This window comes from Strix uralensis, chromosome 3, assembly GCF_047716275.1.
Source record: "Strix uralensis isolate ZFMK-TIS-50842 chromosome 3, bStrUra1, whole genome shotgun sequence".
Lineage (NCBI taxonomy): Eukaryota > Metazoa > Chordata > Aves > Strigiformes > Strigidae > Strix > Strix uralensis.
Genome location: NC_133974.1, coordinates 27,360,424 through 27,383,682, shown reverse-complemented (window position 1 = coordinate 27,383,682; position 23,259 = coordinate 27,360,424). Strand labels below are relative to the sequence as shown.

General features: G+C 39.8%; 1 long non-coding RNA gene across 1 annotated transcript; it reads left to right on the top strand.

The window, feature by feature from the left end:
* Positions 1–8,187: 8,187 nt before the first annotated feature.
* On the top strand, positions 8,188–22,600 carry LOC141941742 (uncharacterized). Its single transcript, XR_012628406.1, has 2 exons — positions 8,188–8,251; positions 22,322–22,600. It is a non-coding gene; the product is annotated as an uncharacterized LOC141941742 (long non-coding RNA).
* The last annotated feature ends 659 nt before the right edge of the window (positions 22,601–23,259 follow it).

Below are 23,259 nucleotides of genomic sequence, written 5' to 3'. Positions count from 1 at the left end.
TCTCACATATATTTTGTATAAAGACTCTTAAACTTCCATTCATGAGCTGATGAAATGTATCTGTAAAGAGAGAAGAGTAAGAAAATGATCAGAATATTTGTAGAGACCTATGACATGCACATAGATGTTATTCAAAATACTTTTCTGGTAATGTTGCTCTAAGTTTTTCTAGCACCTTCCAAGAATTTAAAAATGTTTTGAAAAGGCTCAGGGAATAATATTGCCAAATGAATACTAAAGAGCTAGATAAAGAGCTTCTTCTACATAAGGCAAAACTAAATAGATAATTAAGTGATTTGATTAAGTTCTTATATTAAAAGCTAGAGCAGAGCTTATAATACAGTGAAGATCTGTACCAGTAACACCCATACATACCCAATGCATGTTCCAATACGCTACCGTAGGTTGTGTTTCAAAACTTTCTTTGTAACAACTGACGGAGTCGTGTTCAGAGAAACACTTCAGAAACCAATTATACTTCCTACTTTTTGATGCATTACTCTTTCTCTGCAATGCATGCCTTTTCTCTGGCTTCTTTGAAACCACAGTCATTCAGGTCCTTCTCCTTATCTATCTGTTCTCACATGCTGATCTAATCCATTTGTTGCTCCCAAGCAGGACCAGCCTACCTCATTTCAGTGAGTTATGAGGAACTCCAGAAAGATTTCTCCTCCCACATCTGGGATCTAACTCTGAATCAGCAATCTGATGTCTAGTTTCCACCCTGCTCATTCCTTCTGCCAAAAGGAGCGGCTGCTTTAATCTTACTTTTTTTTTTTTTTTTCCAAAACATTAATAATAAGTTGTTTACTGATGATGATTTATAGATTCATTCTTGCCATCTTTTTATTTCATTAAACAAGAGCTGAGAGGGTTGGATCCTGCTGTGACAATCTGGGATTTAAGGTAGAAAGAGGATAAATGGCCAACGTTTCTTTCTTCACGTTTGTGCAACCCTACAGGACTCCAGCAACTCTACTGTTCGCCTAAAACCTAAACTGCAATGAATTTCTGCACTGGGCAGGTAAGCCACAAAAATTAAAAAAAAAAAAAAGAAAAAGGTGGGGGGGATTTTCATGAGAGTGGCATGAGCAGGGCCACGTAAAATAGAAAGATTATACATGATAGCACTGTTTCATCTTTCAGGGCTAGGGCATGAAGCTTAAGAGAAAGCAGAAGTAGGAAGGACATCCAAGGAAGGCAGAATAGTTACAAAAAGCATATACAAAATATAGCTTGAAAGTTAACACTGAGTTTCCCTACAAGCCTAATTAATAGCACTATAATAGCAAGAAATAGTCATATGGAGTTCTGATTTCATTTACTGGCATATAAAAGTAACACAATTCTCTCTTCACATCAAGACCTTTCAGATATTTTTGCAAACAGTGCATTTGGCTTCCACTGTCTCCTGAGAACAGTTTAAATATTCTTGAAAGGAAACCTAAATTAGCTACATTAACCTAAAGGAATAAAAAACAAAAACTCCATACAATACTGATACTCCGAAGTCCATTAAATGTTCAATTAAACCAAGATTTCTGACGAACTTGGGAAGTCTGAGGTTAAAAAAGACAAGGAAGAAAAATCCAGATCTTGAGCCTGGCATCAGCATGTCATATGAAATAATTCCATTTGAATCCTGTCTCTCAGCCAAGTAGCAGGGTAGATCTTCCCAGATAGGATTGCTTTCGAGCCTAGGGGAAAGGAGTGTTTCTGGCTGCTTCCAGAGTAGCTCTTTGTGGTGAACTGGAAAGCAGCAAGCTAAAGGGATCTGACTGTTCTCCCCCGATTGAGAATTACACATATTTCTGTGAGGATATTCAAGGCTTCTTTCTACACTGCTCTCATAGGTAGAAATAAAACATTATAAAATAGGAGTGATACCATTTCACTTTGCCCAGATGCAGATACAGCCTGTGGTGTAAGGCCACTGGGAACCGAGCACACGGTACAGACAAGACAGACTGATTCAAAGGTCAAACTCCTAAAACGTTGTAAAATTAAAGCTTTCACATCAGTGTCCCTTGAAAGTAAATCATCCTGAACAGGTTTTCAAGACATTTTAGATGAAGAATGAAAAACTACCAAGAGTACAAAATGAAGAGTTACTCGGCTGAGTTGTCCTGAAGAGTCTGAAGACTAATACATGTGACTTTACTGAGAATCTAATACACCCCTCTTGTAGGGCCCTCCAGGACAAGTTACTCTAAACAGTGTAGTAAAACATTCAGTCTTACAACATTTAAGACTAAAGATATTTCTAAAATTCTCATTACTTTGGAATGGATATACTTCTAAGATAGGAATTTTGTCACTGATTTCATATATACAGTTGAGAAAGACACAAATGTTTATTTCAAAAGCCTGTCTAAACCCCTTTTTTCCTCTTCTCACTCTTTCCTTTGAAAATAATGTAAGTGAAAAGGACTATACATAATATGTAAAGTGCAGTATAAAATACTGAATGTTATGAACAAATAAAAGGCGAAAAATGATTGCATGTGTGTGCTGGCTCATGTGGGTTTTTTGTTCTGTTTGGTTCTTTTGTTTTTTGTAATAGTATATTGTTTGACATTTCACTGAAAACAATTAATTAATTAATTGTGGCATAGGTCAAATGCAGTAACTTATGCTCAGACTTATACTGAAAGCAGAGTATAAATATGCTATAATCTTGGAAAGGTGAGACATCTAGTGCAGTGTCTTTCAAACAAGGATAATTATTTTACAGTGAACATCTTTGATGTTGATCTCTGATTTACAAGTGCTGTTTATAAAAGAAGCTTAAAGCAGTGCACATTTATTTAAGAAAGTAAATGTAAAATCTGTCAGCATGGAAATAAATCACAGAATAGACGAGACAAATGAAAAAATTCTAATTCTGTTTTTTGGAATTAAGGACATCGGCATGCGTACATTCATGAGAAGAAACAAAAGAAAACTCCCAAATTAAAATGATGGCTTCAGGTATATTTGACAAACGCTCTAGATGTCTTTACACAGGGTATTTTCCTCCTTAGAAGATAAAAGTTATTTTGTAGGAAATGTACTTATGAAACCTATGAAATTTTGGATAGAGAGGCATAGGTTTAGACAAAATTCTAAAATAAACTTCTTCAACTGTGTATAATGATCTCTGGATAATCAGCCTGATTCTTTAAAGATCCTCCTCAGGTCAACAATTCTGTTAACAAGGCTATGCAGAATGAGGCCCATCTCTGGAGGTTTCCAGAGCTTTATCAGACTTCAGGTACATAATTACAAATTTTACCATCACCAGAAAAGCTGTTGTTCATCCTCTGAGAAATAATGTTGGCTGTTAATCCCATCCCAGTGTATCAGTCATCTTCTCTGCTCGGACACAGGGATCAATTACTTAAAATTTCTTTACTCAGTGCCATTAATGGGCTTAAATTGAATTAAATTGTCCTTCTATTAACAACATGCTAGGACCTTTCCAGTGCCATTATCAGGAACCTAGCAAGAAGAGAGCTTTTTCTTTGAAAGAAAAGTAAATGTGCCCTTTTGCAGAAAGATACAGAGTGTATCCCAGCTTCCACAAAACCAGCAGATGACAAATGCCCACTGAAGAAAATGATGCAGCCTTCTGTGGTGGTTCCAGGAGCGCAGTCCTCCAGGCTAGAGCTAAAGACAAGCAACTTCCCTGCCTTACTAATATTTCAGGATTTGAGAAATTTCCTATTCAGCAACTTCATAGAGCAGCTCTAACCTCAGGCTCCTACAGTTGGTTCGTGGCAAGGCCCTGGCCATGGTGCTCTCCTCAGGATGTTCTTATCTCTTTTCCAAAGGAAATGTGATTGCTTTGACCGTTTCTGCATAAAGTTTCAACCTTGACACCTCAGTTAAAGGAAATTTAAACCACAGGCACATCTTGTCACAGGCCCCTCTCTCAGGTATGGTTTTTGGGGCATTCACCTGAGCATCTCTGACCCACCGCTCTGCTAAGGAGTCTCCCCACCGCTTAAGGGCCTGGTGTGATCAGCCTTTACCAGAATAAACAGGCGTTTTATGACAGCTGCCTTCCACCAACCTTTGTATTAAGGAATTGTATCAAGAATGAATAATAATTACCTACATTAAGCAGTGACAGGCAATTATTTCATTATTAATGAAATTATAGCATTTTCCGTGGATGCAAAGGGCATCAAATTCAAGCGAAAAACAACCACCACAAGCATTGCTGCTTTTTCTTTTCTTTTCTTTTCTTTTCTTTTCTTTTCTTTTCTTTTCTTTTCTTTTCTTTTCTTTTCTTTTCTTTTCTTTTCTTTCTTTCAGAAAGTTAACTTCTCAGGCAAAACGGAGGCAACCCGCCCTCCGCCGGCCCCGCCACGTGCTCGGACACGCCTCAGCCTGGAGGACACGGCACGCGTGTCACCCCCGGCCCCAGCGGGGCCGCAACGCCCCGCGCCCCCGCGAGACCTCGGACGCGCGGGGAGGGGGGGGGCAGATCGCGCATCGCGGCCCCGCGAGGGAGCGCGGCGTGGGAGCCCGTCCCCGCCAGCCGCCGCCGCTCCCGCCCGGCCCTTCGCCCGCCGCCTCCCCCCCCGCCGGCCCCCTCCGGTGCCGCGGCCGGAGCCGCCGCCGCCACCGCCGCCGCCTCCATTTCGCGATCCTCGCGCCCCCGTTTCAAACGCCCCGCGGCTCCGCACCGAGCGGGCCGTTGGTGGGGCGGGGCGGGGAGGGGAGGGGGCCTCCCCCCCGCCCGTCCGCCCGCAGCGCGGGGCCGGCGAGGGCAGAGCCTGCCCCTGCCCCTGCCCCTGCCCGGCCCGGGGGAGGCGGCGGGAGACCCACTTACCGCGCCGGCGCCCCGCGGTGGGGTGTCGCCTCCGGAGCGGCGGGGCGGCTGGAGCCGGCTGCTGCGATCGCGGCGTTGGCGAGTCACGGCGGCGCAGGGCGCATCGCAGGTACTTCCCGTCGCTCTCAGGCGCGGTGGGTGTGGAAACCAGTTACAACATGTCAGGACGGTGTCGCACCAAACCCGCCGCCGCGGGAGCGGGGCAAGGACTTGTCTGAACTGGGGAAGCCCAGCCCTCGCGCGGGGCGAAGGGCAGCGCCTTCCCAGGGGCGCGGCGGGGCCCCCCCGCATCCCCGGCCCGGCCCGGCCCGCCCTGCCCTGCCCTGCCCGCCGGGCGGGACGGCAGCCGCAGGCGCCCGGCCGAGCCGCGCACATCGGCAGCCCCGCGGGGGGCCCCTGGAAGCGGGGTGTGCGGGTGCGTGGGAGAGAAAACTCGCCAAACTTTGGCTTGAAGAAAAAAACCAAACCCGTCAGCCTCCAGTCACGGTTTCCAGCTTAACTCCGGGGGGGCAAGTCAGGGCAAGGGAGCGAAACCCGTTTGAGGCCTTTAAATTAGGTTATGTGGATGAGCCCCCTTTCCAACTAGCTCAACTGCGTTAAAATGCTCTTTTTTTTGCTCGTGATGTCAGCGGTTAGAGAAATGGACCTGAAGACAGAGCCCCCAACCCCAGCTGCGGTGCCGGCCGGCCCCCCCTGCAGCCAGGGTCCCCCTCCTCGCCTGCCGCAGGCTGGACACGCCAACGTGGCCATCCCGCCGTGGGAGACGACTGAGAGCCCTCGCTGACAGGAGCTGCCAGAACGCGGTCATCTGTTTAGCAGGATCACGCAACTGCCAACAGATCAGCACGTCACACCTGTGCATGCCTGAAGCACACTGAGGCTGAAGCACACCGAGTTTTCTTTGTCAAATTAATGGCAATAGATAGAAGACTTTTTATAGGCTTCATCCATATCATACCCTGTGATGCATAACTGCAGGCAGCTTTTTCATGAGCCATTTAAGACAATGCGGTGTAACCAGTGAGGCACTGGTGAGGCTGCACCTCGATTACTGTGTTCAGTTTTGGGCCCCTCACTACAAAAAGGACATTGAATTACTCGAGCGTGTCCAGAGAAGGGCAACGAAGCTGGTGAAGGGTCTGGAGCACATGTCGTACGAGGAGCGGCTGAGGGAACTGGGGTTGTTTCGTCTGGAGAAGAGGAGGCTGAGGGGAGACCTCATTGCCCTCTACAACTACCTGAAAGGAGGTTGCAGAGAGCATTTCTTTACAGAACGGGTTGTTAGGCGTTGGAATGGGCTGCCCAGGGCAGTGGTGGAGTCCCCATCCCTGGAGGTGTTCAAGAGACGGGCTGACATAGCGCTGAGGGATATGGTGTAGTTGGGATCTGTCAGTGCTAGGTTAACAGTTGGACTAGATGATCTTCAAGGTCCTTTCCAACCTACATGATTCTATGATTCTGTGATTCTGTGAACCCTGACAATTACCCTTTATCATCAATAATTCATCCTGTCTGGCTTTAAGCACAAACTTTTTTTCTAACATTTACTGCCCAATAGTAAGAGCAGGGTATATCGTGCTTCCGAAGCTAAGCGTGGTTCTACCATGACTTTCTGATGATGGTTCTGAGGAAAAAAAAAAAACAACTAAGATCTGCAATATCTATACAACAAAATATGTATATAAATATGTAAGTTTGGTGGCCACCAGGGAAGGACTTTCTGTACAGTTAATTCAGGTAATGGAATGCACGAGAGGAAGTAGTCGGTGTCAATATACTCATGGACTACCCTTTACAGACATAGGATCACCTGGATGAAATGATTAGACACTTCTCACACCCAAAAAAGAATTTCCCTGGTTTTGATGAAAAATAAAGGGGAAAAACTGCTGTAAAAAACAACAAACTTTAAAGTATTTATAGTTATTTAGTACACAGCACTTTTTATCCTATGAAAATGTGTGGTCAGGAAGGAAAATGTTTCTGTGGAAACTTGTCCATAAAGAGGTGGGGCCATGTAAATTTTCAAAAGGGCAGATCTATTTTCTAAAATTATTTTTGAAAGGGTAGGAAGGTAGATGGATGATCACAAAAGCGCTTCTGACCTTGACTGAATTGGTTGGACTTTTATTGCATAAAAATTACAAGGCTTACTGGATCTTTCTTTTAGAGAAGTCAGTGGTTGAGTACCAGCTTAGCATAAACAAAAAGCTGTAATGGGACCAGTAATAGCTTTCTAAATAAGGAAATCTGGATGAAAAAAGGACCTAGGTTTTTTTGCTACATTAGTATCTGTACAAGAAAAAGTTTTTTTCTGTGACTTTCCAGTGCCCAGCTCAGTGGGAAACCAATCTAATACTGAGATCTTAAGCAACACGCACGCACACATGCAATACAAATGAACAATACAGTGTAAAACAGCAACAATAATATCAGCAATAATAAGGCATTATTATTGCTGTTGTTGCTAAGGAGAACAATGCGCTCTCTAAATAGCCAGTACATTGTGCCAACTTTAAAATTAATGGGTAAACAGAGCGATGAGAAGAAATGAAGAAAACTTAAACAGATCTTTTTAAATGCTGAGAAAGCCCTTGCATAGAAGATAGAAAAAGGGGATGGCAAATGCTGTTGGACATTCTTCCATGCAGTTGGGGGCTGCCTGAGTTTATCAGCTGAAGCCCTCCAGGAGCTATACCAGACCAGACATTTCATAAAACCTAGCTTGGATACCTTGTTTTGGAAACCATCTATCCACAGTCAACTGTTAAAATAAAGAACATTTTTACTCTACAGGTAGTAAACTTCTGGATCATGCAGCCACAGGAGGCAGTGGAGGCAGATGGTATGAGCAAGCTCAATAAGCGGTAAGACAAATTCTTAAACAATAGGTATAAAACTGGATTCTAAAAGGATGAGGCAGGGATATGCCCTTCAGCATCCTTCTCCTAGAGTTGTGGAGCTGCAGCAGTTTGAGGGGAATGGACTGCGGAAACTGGCCAGGGTCTCGTTTGCCTTAACAGCCTTTCCTTTTGCCATTGGAAGGGTAACGTTGGGCAAGACCAGTGAAGAATCCTATTGATTGGAATCGTTTTACTGGAATCCCACTGATTCATGAAGCCTCAAAACTACAAAAAAAGTTTTTATTTTAGACATAGTTTGTTCCTGGGAAAAAAGAATCAACTCCATATGTTTGATACCCCCATCTTGAGAATGTAATCAGAAAGAATTAGAATTAAGGTTGTCTTAAATGAGCTGGATACTCAAATGATGATGCTGATGGATGATCATCTCTGTGACTTCCATCAGTTTCCAGTTGTCAGTTCTGAGACATTTTTTTTTGTATTGACAGATCATTTTGCCACGTACAGGTCTAGTTGAATGCAAGCAGAAGATAGAAGATTGTTATCACCTATACAATGACACCAGTCCGTAAGTTTATGATATGAATAATTATTAAGGATAAATATTTATATGAATGATACTTATATTCCTACTGCATGCTTACTAAGATTTAATTTAGATTTAATAAAGGGGATATTGATTTTGAAGCAGTGGATGTTTAGACAATTCATGATATCTATGAGTTGAGCTTTATTAGATTTTAAACAGATGAAGAAGTACAGTCCTGAAGATTCATACTATTTGCAAATCAAAGGCCGTATCTCATCTAAAGCATAAACACAGAGACTTTACACACTAATCCTAAAATTGGAGGAAATATGCTATTGCAGGTATGGATATAAAAGGAGCTGCACTGGATTTACACAAAGCCTGATGAGTACGGTTACAAAACCCTCACCTTTCATAAAGTAGCAGAGAGAAAAATTGCACAGAAAAGTACAAATTAATATGGAAAAGCATGTGTCCTGCTCCCAGTACATGCTTTTTCAAATTAAATAAACATAACCTACTCTATTTGATGTCATATTCTTAAATCAGGGATACATTAATTTAGTCATAATGATATAATGGAAATACTTGGCAATGTCCAAACACTGAGTAGTTTACCAATTACCCCCACAGCTTCTTACAGGAAATGGCCAGTAGTTGAAATACAAAGAACTAAAATCAAGATCTTTTACTGAGAGAGGGTTCCTAACCCATATATGTTGGCCTGGGTATATATGCTATATACTATATGGTAGATTTTTGTCCTAGGTCAGATCCTGTGTCAAAGCCTTGTGCAAACCTACTGAAATGACTTCAGGAAGTTCAATTGTGAAGAGAATCGGACGGTTTCCTGTAAGGAATTTATTGTAAGAGATTAATAAAATTATGCAAAACATCTTATTTTTGAGACACAACTAAATAAATAAAAATCCACCAGTCTTTATTTTCTGCCCCTAATATATATAGCTGAGAGGGTAAAAAAGCCAGGTGAGAGGGATGACTGAAGGTGAAGAACAGCTGCCATCTGTGGAAGAACCACTCAGACTGAGACTCTTCAGGTTGGGAATGGAGTTGGTGACTGAGGCTTCTTTATGTGGTTTGTCACATAACATGTACCTCCTCTGTAAAACAGGGCTGAATACAGAGAAGAAAACTCCTCTGGATCTGCTCTAGTATGAAGACAGCACCTCTGGCTCAGGAGGCTCTGAGACAAGAAGTTCCAAACTGATGGAGAATGACAAAGTATTCTCCACACTCTGCTTTGTTCCTCTTCCTCTTTGCCACATTTCTACATGTGCTGCTAGTCATTGCAGGGCAGATGCAGGGCTGCATAGACATTTGCTCTGACTTCATACAGCTGTTAGCAGAGCATGCTAAGGCCAATGAGTAAAAAAGGGGAGGAGTACAGTTTCCTTACTTCAGATTAACTTCCTTCTTTATGGGTCAGAGAGGTAGCTCCCCTTGATCTTGCAGGCTCCTAGACCTCTGCGTGTTCCCTTAGACATGGTTCCACCCCTGCCCCTGGGGAAGGATGGCTGCACAGCTAGCAGCAGGTAGCCCAGTTTCTCTGTTTTCTTCATGGCTTGTCAAGTTTTTTAGTTACAGTTAGGTATCTTCTTCAAGCTTACCAAAACCTTCATATTTTCTGAGGTCTTCTGATATTTTATGTGTCCTTGTGATTCAGGCTCAATCTTAGAAATCTTTTTGCCCAGATGGTATCCATGTGGTTGTCATAACTTCTAAATACATACTTCAGGCTGACTCTTGTCATTATTTTTAATTTTCTCACTTGCCCTTCTTTAACATCCACCTTTGCCTTACTTTGGGAATAGTACTCATTGTACTATTACTACTACAAGCAGGCAGTAATACAAAATTGACTGGAAAATAAGGCAAAAAAAAAAAAAATCCACTTTTCCAGTTGGTTAGAAATTTCTCATATCTTGCTCTCCACCTGCTGACTTTCCCAGGAGACTAAACGTTCTGGAATATCTTCCTTACTGGGCTTAGCCTGTCCTCATCACATCCTCCCAAGGGCTGATGCACTTCTGGAGTTTGGATGACAAAATCTTAACCATATATATTGTGATCCAGATTCAGGTCTTAAGGCTTTAGAGATTAGGGATGGATATGCTTGCCTCTTGAGGCCAGACATACTTTGGGATAATACAGAGATCAATAAAGAAAATTTTATACTAATTTAGTAAAAGGTAAACCTACAGAGAATTTTTTATACTATAAATTTTTAATATTATAGAAACTATTATATACAACTTCACATGGTGTATAAGTAAGAATCAAATTAGTAAAAGCTGGCCTTAGATCTGGGTTACAACAGTTGAACCAAGGTTTTGAGTACATCAAAGTCCAGTTTGCTGTTGATACATTAGTAATGGAAAATATCTCTTCCCATTTAAGCTGTTTCTCCTCAGTACAGGTTCCATGAGTGTTGAGCTCCCCATAGAAAGGGAGAATAATTCCCTTACACAATGGCAAGCTGTCTGCTGTTCTTTGATCTTAATGTTTTAATGAACTGCAGATCCAAATCCTGAATTAGGCCATAGCCAGGAACTTGAAACAAGTGCACTGGGTTCATGTAGACTCTCACTACATAGCCATAATGATCTTCTAGTCAAAAGGAGAATTCACAGCTCCTAGGTTGCTTCTGACTGAGAAAAAAGGCGAGTCCTGTAAATAAATGCATAGAAAGAGAAAAATTAAATAAGGCTAGAGGGAACAATTTGTTGCTCGATTTGCACATGGTTTGTTTTCAAAGCTATAACCACTTTGACAGGCCTGTGTTGGCCCTTACAAGGACCCGCTTTTGGCCTAGTGTTCACCTCTATTCTTGGAGGTGAGGTTGGCACAAGGATGAAAGGTCTTTGTCTCCTTCCAATCCCAGAAGGTGCCTGAAGCTAGTTTTCTTCCCAGTGCTGGTTACAGTGGATGCTTGGAGCCTTCAGTGTTACCCTAGTGTTTGCTTGGGTGCTTGTGGTCCCAATGAGCTTTGCAAACCCAAGCCCATCTTTCTTGTAACCTTTTCCTGACTCTAAAATTTGTGAAGGATCAAAGGTTTCACAATGGTTTTTGGAGGTCTCAAGAGTAATACTGGCAAAAGTAGAAGGGAAAAATAAACCAGGGAATAGAGCAGCCTATATCAGATAATAAAATCACATAAAAGTCTCAACAGCATAGAAAGTTACGTTAATGTTCCGAAGTGTCAACAACATTGTAAGACTGAATGCAGCTACTAGAAATGTCAGGCTTATTCTTTTCTGCATAGATTCAGAAGTTGTAGCCAAGGAAGTTATCAGTAGTATAAGCAGTAAACAAGTGCCATAAATATTCCATCCTCAAAGACAAGATTTTAGTAACTGTCCACATACCTGTCCAGAAAACACAAATGGCCTGTGATTAGGGACTGTTTATTGACTGAATGATACAAAACAAATGCTGGAGTTCACAGATGAGCTCAGCAAATGCTTTCCCATTAATTTGGTGCTTTACAATCAGTGTGAAGTTGTTAACTTATACGTACAATTAATGAAACAAGCATCATTTACTCTGCATTTATCAAGCTGTCTTCAGAATTAATGTAGAAGTAGTATTACTGGGACCATGATAAACTAAGGATATCAGTGATACAGATTTTTAAGTAGAGGTAATGTCTTTAATCAAATCAACTAATATTGTGAAAAGTAGACAAGCTTATGGACACTGAAGCTTCTCCAAGTCTGAAACAAACACAGCAAACTTCAAGTACAAATTGTGAACAGTTGCTCTGAGTTGAATTAGAGGTGTTTCAAGTACAGAAGAGAAAGAACATACAAATACAGGAGTAGCTATACTAGGTCTGTCTAATTCAGCATCACGTCTCTGATGGTAAGTGGTTAGACCAAAATATTTGGACAAGTTTGTAGTCTCCCATCTTCAGCTGCCAGCTCTTTCAGAGGCATATATGAGTTGGTGGGGATGACAGATAAAGTGTGCTGAAAACCCAAACATAACTGAAGTCCCAAGTAAAGAAACTACAGAGTCACTTGTTTCAATATGTTTTTGAAAACTCTTGCTGTGAGGTTGTGGGAGGAAGGCGATACATTGTGATGACACTTAGGCAGTGCTCTCCGTGACAATGAGACAACAAGATGCAACAATCACAAGTTGCAGCAAGGGAAATTCTAATTAAGCCCTGGGATGTGCTTCCCGGACAGCCTGTGGGATCCACCTCCATGGAGATTTTCAAAGCATGACTGGACAAGGCCTTGGCCATCCCCTTTTAATTTTTCATTTGGACTAGCTTGAAACAGGAGGTTGGACCAGATGACTTTCAGAAACCCTCTTTAACCTAATTTTTTCATAATACTGTGTTTCTATACTTATTCTCCTTCCTGTAACAGCTGTAATTCTGACAGAGTTTACTCCATCCCTAGAATGGTAAAGTTCTCACCAGAGTTTCACTAAAAGGCAATTTTCCTTTATGCTTCTCTGTTGTGTGTTAGGTTATAGTCCTCAGTCTTTAACTGGAATTACCTGGTGATAATAAAAATTTTGGTTTTACAAGTTTAAGTGTTTTATATTATCAGCACATAAGAGCACTGTAGAAGTTACCTCTAGGAAACTGAGGAGTTTGCCAGTTCGTAAGAGAAGCAGCTGAGAAATAGTGAGATTATGAAATATTGTTGTTACCTGATTGTGTTTACTAATATTATCAGCAATGGAATGGCTAATTTCTCTGATACTTAAATTGGCTTTGGAGTTAAAACAGCAAGAGTAGTGGAGATCATTCACTCCCAACACTGGAGCCTTCAGTTAGCTGTTAATGTCCTTAAGGTCTGTCTTGAAGTCCTGAAGCCCAGAAATACGTATTATTTTTAAACAGAATCTTAGATCTGAAACCATAATTTCGTGATGCTATGTGGATTTCTTATGGATGGAGTATACATGATTATCGCTTATAAAACTGCAAGTCAAGCAAAACAAATACAGTGAGATTTTACTGGTTATTATTATAGCATCTCATGTGAGAGAGAAATTTTATGTCAAATGTTTACAAAAAAAAATCTGAAAAGTTTCTGTACTTTATCAATAAATAACATTGATATGGCTGCAAGAGATTGTTTTGTGCATCAGACCTTGAAATAATTCAACACTGAGTCTTCTACGGTATTTGATGGTTAATCTGAAATAGTCAAGTTCCCAAACAGTGTCTTGGGCAAAACATACTCATAAATTCAAACGTTTGTGGATTCTCCACATTCCCTTCAGCTGTCTGAAATGCAAAACTGTTAACCTGTATGATAAAGGCCTAGAGGTGGATTTGAGCTATCATCTTACATTTACCAATTATGAGACATCATATGCTTGCAATTCATTTTGATCAAACAAATACATTAATGTTAAGTGGCAATCCTAATCTGACTTGTACTTAATTAGTAAATTAGTAAGGGCAGTTCAACTCAGGATGAAAAATGCATAGGCTAAGGAAAATGGCTGGGTTATGAACATGGAAATTGGCAGTTGCCCTTGCCAAGAATTAAATGGAATCATTTACACAGAAAAAAAAAAAAGTGTTTTGAGCTAGAAAATATCTAAAGTTCAGTCATGCTGAACTATAAATGTATGGCAAGCTAGAATGAGGCAGACTGTCATAAAAAGGTAAGGCAGCATAAAAACCTTCTCCAAATGAAGTAACTGCTATCCTTTCATTTTTTATCAAAGCCTAGGCAACTTCTGAATGAAGTAGCCAAAATGATTTCAACTCTAACAAGGGACTTTTATGACTAACACAGGACCTCAGGCACCTGTGTTGAAAGTTGCTCATCAAATAAGCCTTTCTCAACTGTTATTTAAACTGACTCCACAGGGTCTTACTTTTCCATTTTAAAGCTCCAGGGTGCCTGTCACTCTGTGCCTGTGTATAGATAGATCTTGGCCCCTCTGGGCATCTTCACACCTAACTCATAAGCCTGATCAACATCCAGAAGCTTTGAATTGCTCCTCTTGCATCCCACATGATGCTCAGATCAAAAGGTTTTTAGGTACTTAGGTCCTCTGTTGGCTCTAGTCCTTTCGGCTATATTTCAGTTTTCATTACTGTGATTTGCAGTGAAATGAATGAAAATGTTCCAATTTTAATTTCCTTCAATCAGCTTTACTTCAGACCCTTAATAAACAGCACAAATCTCAGTGGAGACATGAGCAGAGCACATCAGGGAAGACTCGTGCATAGACTGCAGTGAGTAAGGAAGATTTCCGGTGACCTCAGAAACGTGCAGTGCTGGTGACCTTCTACATCATGAACCAGCATGCAACACATCCACACCCACAGGAAGAACAACCAATACAAAGTTATGTCCTGTTGTTATTATGCATATCTTAGTAGTAGGATGCATTAAAAGAATAGAGTTGGAAGACAAGTAAACAACAATGAGATTTTGATCAATAACCTCCAAATTGGCAGTAACACTAGGCATTTAATTGTTATATTTTTCATGGCAGAAATAGGTTTTTTTGTGAAGGAGGATCATAATGAATCATGGTCTGAATTTGGGAAACTACTCCCTATGTCAAAAGTAACACAGGATGAGAGACAAAAGGATGAGTGAGAAATACCAATACAAGTAATTGCAGATGTGATAAGAACAAAAGTGTTCCTTGAGGGCTATTTTATAGGCAAATGACTTAATAGCCTCCTGTGTAATCTCCCTTATCCCCTTACCTGAGTGCGCACATGCATACTGTTGTAACATACCTTCCTAGTAATGTAGTTTTCACTGTCAGAATTTTGCTCTTTTCCTTGTCTTTGTTCAGTTTCCCAATAAAACTTGCTATTCCTGAAAAAAAAATGCAAAAATGCACATAGGACTGTACCTTGTCTATAAGTTTTGATTTAATTTAATTTCAGACTGGGTATTGCAGAAAGCCAGGTACAACAAACATCAATATTTATGGTAAGAAGTGCTTGAGGACTATGTGTTTGACTAAATTCTTCTTACTCCATTGCCAGATAGAAAATAGCACAGTGGAGATCATGTTGTCAACTGACACATAGGAGTCACACTATCCCTAGAAGAAGCCTTGAGAGATTTCTGAAAGGGCCTGGCTGGAAGGGTGATCTTGGCCTTTGAGACTGGAAATATGAAGATAGGGCAGAAAGACATTCATACAGGTTTTAATTGTGTAGTGTAAAATTAAAGTTCTAATTCAATGTTATAATTCATAACAGCTACTGAAATCTATTTTGTTAGCAAGTACATTCTGGACATGCATTAACCAGAATGCTGAGAAATGTGTAGGAGCAACTGGCATCTTTATGGAGAGCTGTCACAGTGGAACTGAGTAGATTACTCCAATGAATTACTGGCACCATAGTAAATGGAAATACAGCTGAAAATATAAATAATCCACACAGAGCTTAAAATATTCAGGGTGGAGCTTAAAACACTCGGATCAGCAAATTTAACACAAAAGTGAGGCACACAGCACATGTATTGAAAAGGAAGGGAAAAAAAAGACAATGATGGTTTATTTCATAAGAAAAAGAAATTAATTTATTCATAGAACTAAATGAATGCATTTGTCCAGCATATCCTGGTGTTCATACTTGGAATATAGTTCTTCAAATTAACATTAGTTATTAAGAGGAGAAACAAAGACTGTATTGCAGGAAAGATTGTAGTGAATTAAGGTCAATATTTTTGTGTATTTATTTACACTGGGCAGCTTTACATTTCAGATATTGTACCCTAATTGTAACGGAATTTCTGTGATATTAAATGACATTTAGTGCTAGTAAACATATTTAAGTCTGAATGCATGTGTACTACAGTCTGCATTAAATACTCTTAAATACAGTGAAAACAATATTCCAATCAATACAGATCTTATTTCTTATCCTTCGCCATTTTATCCATACCCCACCAAGTTTTGTCTACGCCTTGCCAATGGTATATGAAACAGCAGATACAGTTCACTCTGTTCCCTCAGAAGGAAAGTTGTTTACATTTTATACTGCTTGGTTTTGTAGGATTTTTCCCAGGAAGAGTTGAGGGATTTAAAAAACAAAAAACCCCAAACCAACAAAAAACTGGTATGTTTTTACTAGAAAATTTAAGACTGAAGAGACATGCTTTGCACCTGAAATGCAAATTGCTAAGCATGCAATGATTATTATTTTCTGTCCTAAATAATTTTAAACTTCTTGGAATGACCTACAAAAAATTCCTTCTCTTGGAGACTCACTTTACCCTTAGGCAGAAACTTGGACTGTTGTGTACATAAATTCATAAAGGCATTGTATTGAGCAGCAAATCTCATTTACAACTTTTTGATATCAGTTGGATCTTGTTTGAATGAAAGGTGTTATTTTAATAAAATGTCAGAAGTCTATTTTTCCATTAACTTAATTGATTCCACCTACTTAATGCATTATGTAATTTAATGAACTGCTAAACTTCCTGATAAGATTTCAGTAATAATAATGAAAACAATGAATTATTTTATCATAATATAAAAATACTTACAAAGGAATCAGAAATTCATGGTAAAGATAAAAAGGACAATCAAAATAATTGTATGACTTTGTGTATGAAAACCAGAACTTTCAAACTTTTAAACTGCTTCACTAGTTTATGCAATAAACTCTTTATGTAATTAAAATAGTCACCTACAGGGAGAAACCATACCAAAACACTGATGAGAATTTCAGAGTCAGGTGCTTAAAATGTGAAGAATGTAAAAATAAAGGCTTCCTGTGCAAATTTCATCCTGCCCTTTTCATGTATACACATTATCAGACAGCTTTTAATTACATGACTGTATAGGTATTGTTTTTTCCTCTTTGGGAAATCCTGCCTTATTCAGTAAAGGGATAGTTATTCCATATTTCTTCTTCCTTTAATATTTGGTATCAAATCTTACTCAACATCCATCAGGCAGATCCTGCATAAAATGTAAAATTATCTAATATCTTCATGGATGATTGTGCTGTGCTCTCACCATAGCATATAAGTGCTTCATAAAATTAGCTAATCTATGGTTCCCAACAAAATTAAGTGCCACTATTATCCTTGTTTTATAACTGAAAATTGAGACACACAAAGATCAAAGTCAGAATTGTCAAAAGCATCCCCTAATTTTGGGTGCCCGACATGAGATATCTGATGCTTCATTTTCAAAGCACATAATACTTTTATCACACTTTCTGTCTTCAAAGCACAGTTTTAATCAACTTGAAGGTGATTGACTTTAAGAACAGTATTGTAGCTGTGTTTCAGCCTGGAGAGACCAAGATTGGATGTTTAGCAAATTAATTTATAGCTCTGTATCTGAGAGATGAGGTACACTGAGTGTCACAAATATGCCTTGCCAGAAGAGGAAAACAGTGCTTCAGTTCTGTTCTAGGCTTTGGAAGGGAGTGTGCTCTGATAGTTTTGGGCACACATTTATATGGAGTGGATTATAGAGATGCTAAGCTACTGCCACTTGAGCTGAAATGACCACATGATGCTGTACATATTAGGAAATACAAGCACAGATCCTGTGCTATCAGATAAGTGCTATCTTTATATCAGCATGGTGACACACCTCTAGTAACAAGCCCAAATTTTCAGATGGATGAATTAGCTCACACGCAGTAACTTAATGGCAATAGTTGCGTTGTTTTGGAGCAAGCTCACTTGTCTCACTCCGCTAACAGAGTAGGCTGCCCATAGAAATATCTGTGCCTGCTTTCCCTAATCATGACTGATGCCACGCCATTGGTCCTGTTTTGTCCAAGTGGTGTGTCTGTAGTCCTGCCTCCCAGTTTTCCACCAGTCCCAGAACTCATGCCCCTCTCTACCATTACAGGCGATCAGAGTCCTGTCAAATTTATCTTCTCTCAGTATGCCTTATTCTGTTTCTGGTCTCAGTTTTCCACTAATGCTTAGTGGCTTCTTGCTCCAGTCATGTGGAGCAACCAAGTCCAGCCCCTGTGCCCCCTCCACCTTCTCCCTCTTTCATTGCTCCTGCCCATTCCTTCTGGCTCTAACACCAATTCCTTCCCATTGGCATTCTGAAAGATCCCATGCGCTCCTACTCACAGCTCTTTCTACTTGACCTACCAGCTGGCCAGCTGATATGTGAGTTTGGTTTCATCCTTTAGTTGCAGCCTCCTCAGAGCTACTGCACCGTGGTGAAGCACAGGGAGACATCTTTCTCCACTGGGCACTGGTGAGTGCAAGAACAGAGACGGGAAGGTAAAACATTATCAACAAGAGAGATATCTAAGGTATGAGATTCCAGCAAACCAGTTAACATTTGCAAAGTTGGAAGCAACTGAAATTAGGGTCTTTCCAGGGGAGATGCTGGTCAGCAATGTCTGTACCCAGAGTTGTTTATGAGACCTCTAAGGAAGACTTCAGAATCACATGACTGTTTGAATGACTGACTCAATCATGGTGTCCCATACTTAAGTCTTCTATTTTTGGTGTTGGAAGTATTAGCAATGAGAACAGAACCTGTGCATAGGATAGATAATAGATCTCCTCAGGCAGTCTGCACACTAACCCTGAGATGATGTTTGAAAATTCTCTTTTTTCCATGAATCAAAACCAAGGTCTCTTATTTTCTTATGAATGACTCTTCAGAGTAATCTTCTTACAACTCTTATTTTTCAGTGGATATGTGTCCTATGTAAGGCTCCTTACATATATCCTATGTAAGACTCCATTTTATGTAATAACCTCAGCTCCTTTCTCAAGGTCTCGTGCTTTAAGTCTTTCTACCATACTGTGCAGACTGTCAGGGCAGGATCAGCACATGCTTCTGACAGGCTGGCCAGGCTGCTCAGGTAGGGTAACACAGCACACGGGAGGATTTTGCTCAGGAAGAGCATTAATCTGGGTTCCTTTTCCCTCCCCAGAAACGAATTTTCATGAGATTCAGAGCGATTTATTAAGATGTTACCTGCAGGTTTGTGTGCAGTTGGCCAATGAACTAATAGTACTGTAGAGATGGAGAGGGGATGAGGACACCAGATGAACTGACAGACAGAATAATCACAGACAGACTAGTCCTTAAGTAAAGTAGTCTCAATAGATACTAAAGGAAATAAACAAAAGCTTTTAATGAAATTAGTTTTTCATTTATTATGACTAAGTTACCAACCTTTGAGGAAATAATGCCCAAAATTTAGGATTTCCAGAAGATACTTTCTGGCACCTGTGTTTACAGTAGTAAAGTGTAGTCACACTAAGGAATGGGAAATTTGTTAATGAAAGGGGAAAAAAGCCAAGAAGATGTCTCAATCCTTTTTTTAACTTGAAGCAGTGTATCAGGAAATTCCTGCTAAGGAAATACACATGCAAATGGAGAATCCTTTCTAAATAAATTCGTATGGAGCTTAATAACAATGCCTACATTTTAGTGCTTTTGTGGCCTTTAATGGAAACCAAAGTAACTGATCTGAAAGAAGATGATCTGTTGATAACTACTGTCCCAACTTGCATCTAGTCTAACCTTAAATTGAGTCAGACATCCTTAATTAGGTTAGCAGTCTCAATTGTTTTGAGATGTGAACTCAAACAGAACTGAACAGTCTCAATTATTTTGAGATGTGAACACCTTACTGCTATGAGAGACACTCATACCTTTGCAGCTTTCATGATTTGCCTGGAAGCAATCTTCTCTTCAGCAGATTTATTCACAGAAGAGATGTTACTACAAAGAAAAGTGATAGAAATGTATTCTTGTAACTGAAAACACCACCAAGGAGAAACTTTTTCTCTCTTGAATAAAGGAATGAATAATGCAGGCTTGAGATAAAGTATTTTCTCTCAGTTATAAGCTTCTTCATTCCCTCTCAAGAGAAAGAGTTTCTGTATAAAACCTTGTGTCTTCTTACAATGGTACTTTAAAAAAATTTATCACCTACAGGTGCTAACAGTTTTGCTTTCCTTTATTTTCCTTACATTTCTTTTTCTTAGAATTCTGTACTTTCCTGCACTAGTAACCGTATTAAGTCCGTCTGCCATTCTTACGTCTTACCATTCTGTATACTTTATGTACATCTTTAAAGGTCTTTTAGATGGATGAACATGCATTTTGTAACTTTCTTTCTCATTTTTATTTCACTTACATGCATTTTCTATCATTTTTTATAGCTATTTAGCATGTCTATCTTTGAAATAAACTTTTCCTACAATTCTTTCTATCCTTGAAACACAACATTATGTTGCTACATAAAATAATCCTCGTTTTATTTGTTCCTTCTCCAAAACACCAATGACTGCATAGTGCTGTTGGCAGCTGTCCAGGAGAGGAGCTATACTGAAGCATACCACCTCAGGAAAAACGGTGGGAAGGACTTTGGCCTGCTTTCAAGGATTGCTCTTCTCTGAACCCATCACTACATACTTTTCTGGAGTACAGCTTGGTTTGCCTTGTGCAAAAAGCTGTCACTATTGCATGATGTTTGGGAAAGATTAAACCAAGCTCTTCTTTACCTCTTTCCACATCTCAATTGAAGATCCATGCTCCTAAATTGGACTAATAATAGAGTAGCTTCTGTGTGTCCTAAAGTTAACTGCTATGTTTGTTTGACCTAATGTAGGCCATGCAAGGTTGGTTCCTGTCCCCAGCTCCCTGTGCTCCTACATGCAGATGTGCACAAGGGAAGGGAAGACAATCCATAAGGAAGCTAGGAGTGGTACTTTTTCCATAAATATCCTGTGGTATCCTTCCTTTTATATGTTCCTAAATAATGTGTTGCTAAGCCTGTGTGATGATATGCAATCAGCCTTTAGTGCACTCCTCTGTAGAGTCCTATGAGATGGCTTTTATCATTGCTATTATTCAGCGTGAAGGTAAACCCATTCTTAGGACTGATAAGAAACAGTGATATTATTAACATGTTAATGATCATATCTGAGCTGTTACACAATAGGGAGGTGGGTTTTTTTCTCTGCCACTGCTAAGGATTTGGCTAAGCTTGGTCCCAGGTCTAGTCCAGTGTCCAGTGTAGAAAGGATTAATAAAAGGAAATGTCATACTACTTATTACAGAGTTATTTCTTGGATTTTGTTTAAAATACCTGAAGAATTTTGTGTTTAGTGACTGCTCCCTATTGAGTCTTTTACAACCATCAGAGCTACCTTGATGCTTTGCCAGGGTCGGAAACACTAATTGTGTCCAGGATGTTGACAGATATGGCATGCTGGAAATCGGAGTTAATTTCTGGAATACCACCAGGCTGTTGGACTCTATCATTGGTCTGTTCTTAATAATGTTGCCCAAGAATGGCAATTTGTAAACAAGGCAGAACTTGGAAAAATATTTAGAACCACTGGAGCTGCATCTGTGCTGTGGATTGTTCTCAACCCTGGAGATCTGGGCTCATTATTGCAATCCAAGCCTTTTGACAGGGGTTTAGTAAAATGATGAGCATTTAATTTCCATGTGAATGATTCCCTCTCTATGTCAGCTACTTTAAATTTCTGCATTTGGGTCTGGTTTCTGAGATACACTGTGTCACAGGTTTATGTAGTTAAAATAAGCCTGTACAGATCTATAGATGCATTCTTACTGCGGTGGCAGAAAGCTTATTTTATCTCCAACTGCCAAGCATGGGCTTGTAAAAGCATTTTGTGTTGCCAACAGGTTGTGTTGTTCAGTGCTGGTATTCCAGCTTTCTGCCTGGCTGCTTCAAATAACATAATTCATTAGTAGAACCAATGATCTCCATCAATGAGTAAACAACTCTTGAGCCTGTGTGTAAGTGTCAGCAGATAACAGGTGGTACTATATTCAGTCACTGAGGCTTTGCCCATTATCTGTGTAGCCTTTTTCCTACTGTCAAATTAACTCTTCAGGAATTCAGGAGTTTTGAAAGATGTGACCTTTTATCCCACTTCAGGCAGATACTTTGATTTACACCAGAACTGGTAAAAGCTAAAATACGGCTGCCATTAAAAGGAACTTAAAATATCATAGAAATGTTTTACATTTATTCAGAGATCTGTTTGTGATGATTTTGCAGTGTTGAAATGCTGATTAGTTGTTATTTTGAAAATATAAAATTTTGAGATCATCTGATTGCTATGACCTTTTTGTTTTCTCCGTTCTTACAAGGTCACAAGGAAATAAGGACAATGTTACCTGCCCAAGCAAGATGAACATTCTTATTAACTTCAAGTGAAGTCAACACAAATAAGGACTGTTCTTAAGAGTAGAGATTTGTGAAACTTTGTTCTCATTGACTGTGATGGAATAGTAATGAACAAACACTAGTATTTAACAAGTAGATCAAATGCTATATGGAATTTAATGTAGATACTCACTGTATGTTATTGTCTGTTTTCCTGTAGCTGGCATGAAGCCAAAATTAAAAACATTAATCTGACCAAATCAGCACACTATGTCTTGTGGCTGCTTGCCCATTTATCCTTTGCAGTGTGACTGTGTACCCCTGTGTGACCCAGGACAAGTCTGTCTTGTTCAGGGATGTGGTAATGCACGTCTGGTATTAAGAATGGTGAAATCACAGCCTCACTGTGGCTTGTGCTCTCTTGTGTAAATACTGAGTAGGCTTAAATTCTCCTTTTGCCCAGTATTGCAAACTAAGAAACAAAGCTTAATTTAAACTGCAAGAAGCATCTCCAAAGTAGCAGTGTGTCTAAGCTCAAGGTTATTAAAGCTTAAAGTATTTGAAGGGCAAATTGTACAAAGGCTGTTAGATGTTTTTAGGAGTATAGAACCATTTTTATAAGTGGTGATAAAAGTGATAAAAAGTGCAGTTTTCTGGCACTTTGATACAATCTGAGAAGTCGTACTGTTTTAGATGTAATAGATGAGTGAGATTTCATATATCTACCAAGGCCAATAGGTGACCTATCCAATGACAGTGTGAGGCTAAAAGACATTGTGTTTCAGTTTTAGATTGGCAGTAACTTACATGGCTTTCACTGCTTGTATTAGGCTGAAATAGTGTTTGGGTGTTGCTAATCCATTAAGAAATAAGTTTATTCTGCAAGTGAAATTTTTATGAAGTAAAGAACAGGGAAAGAATA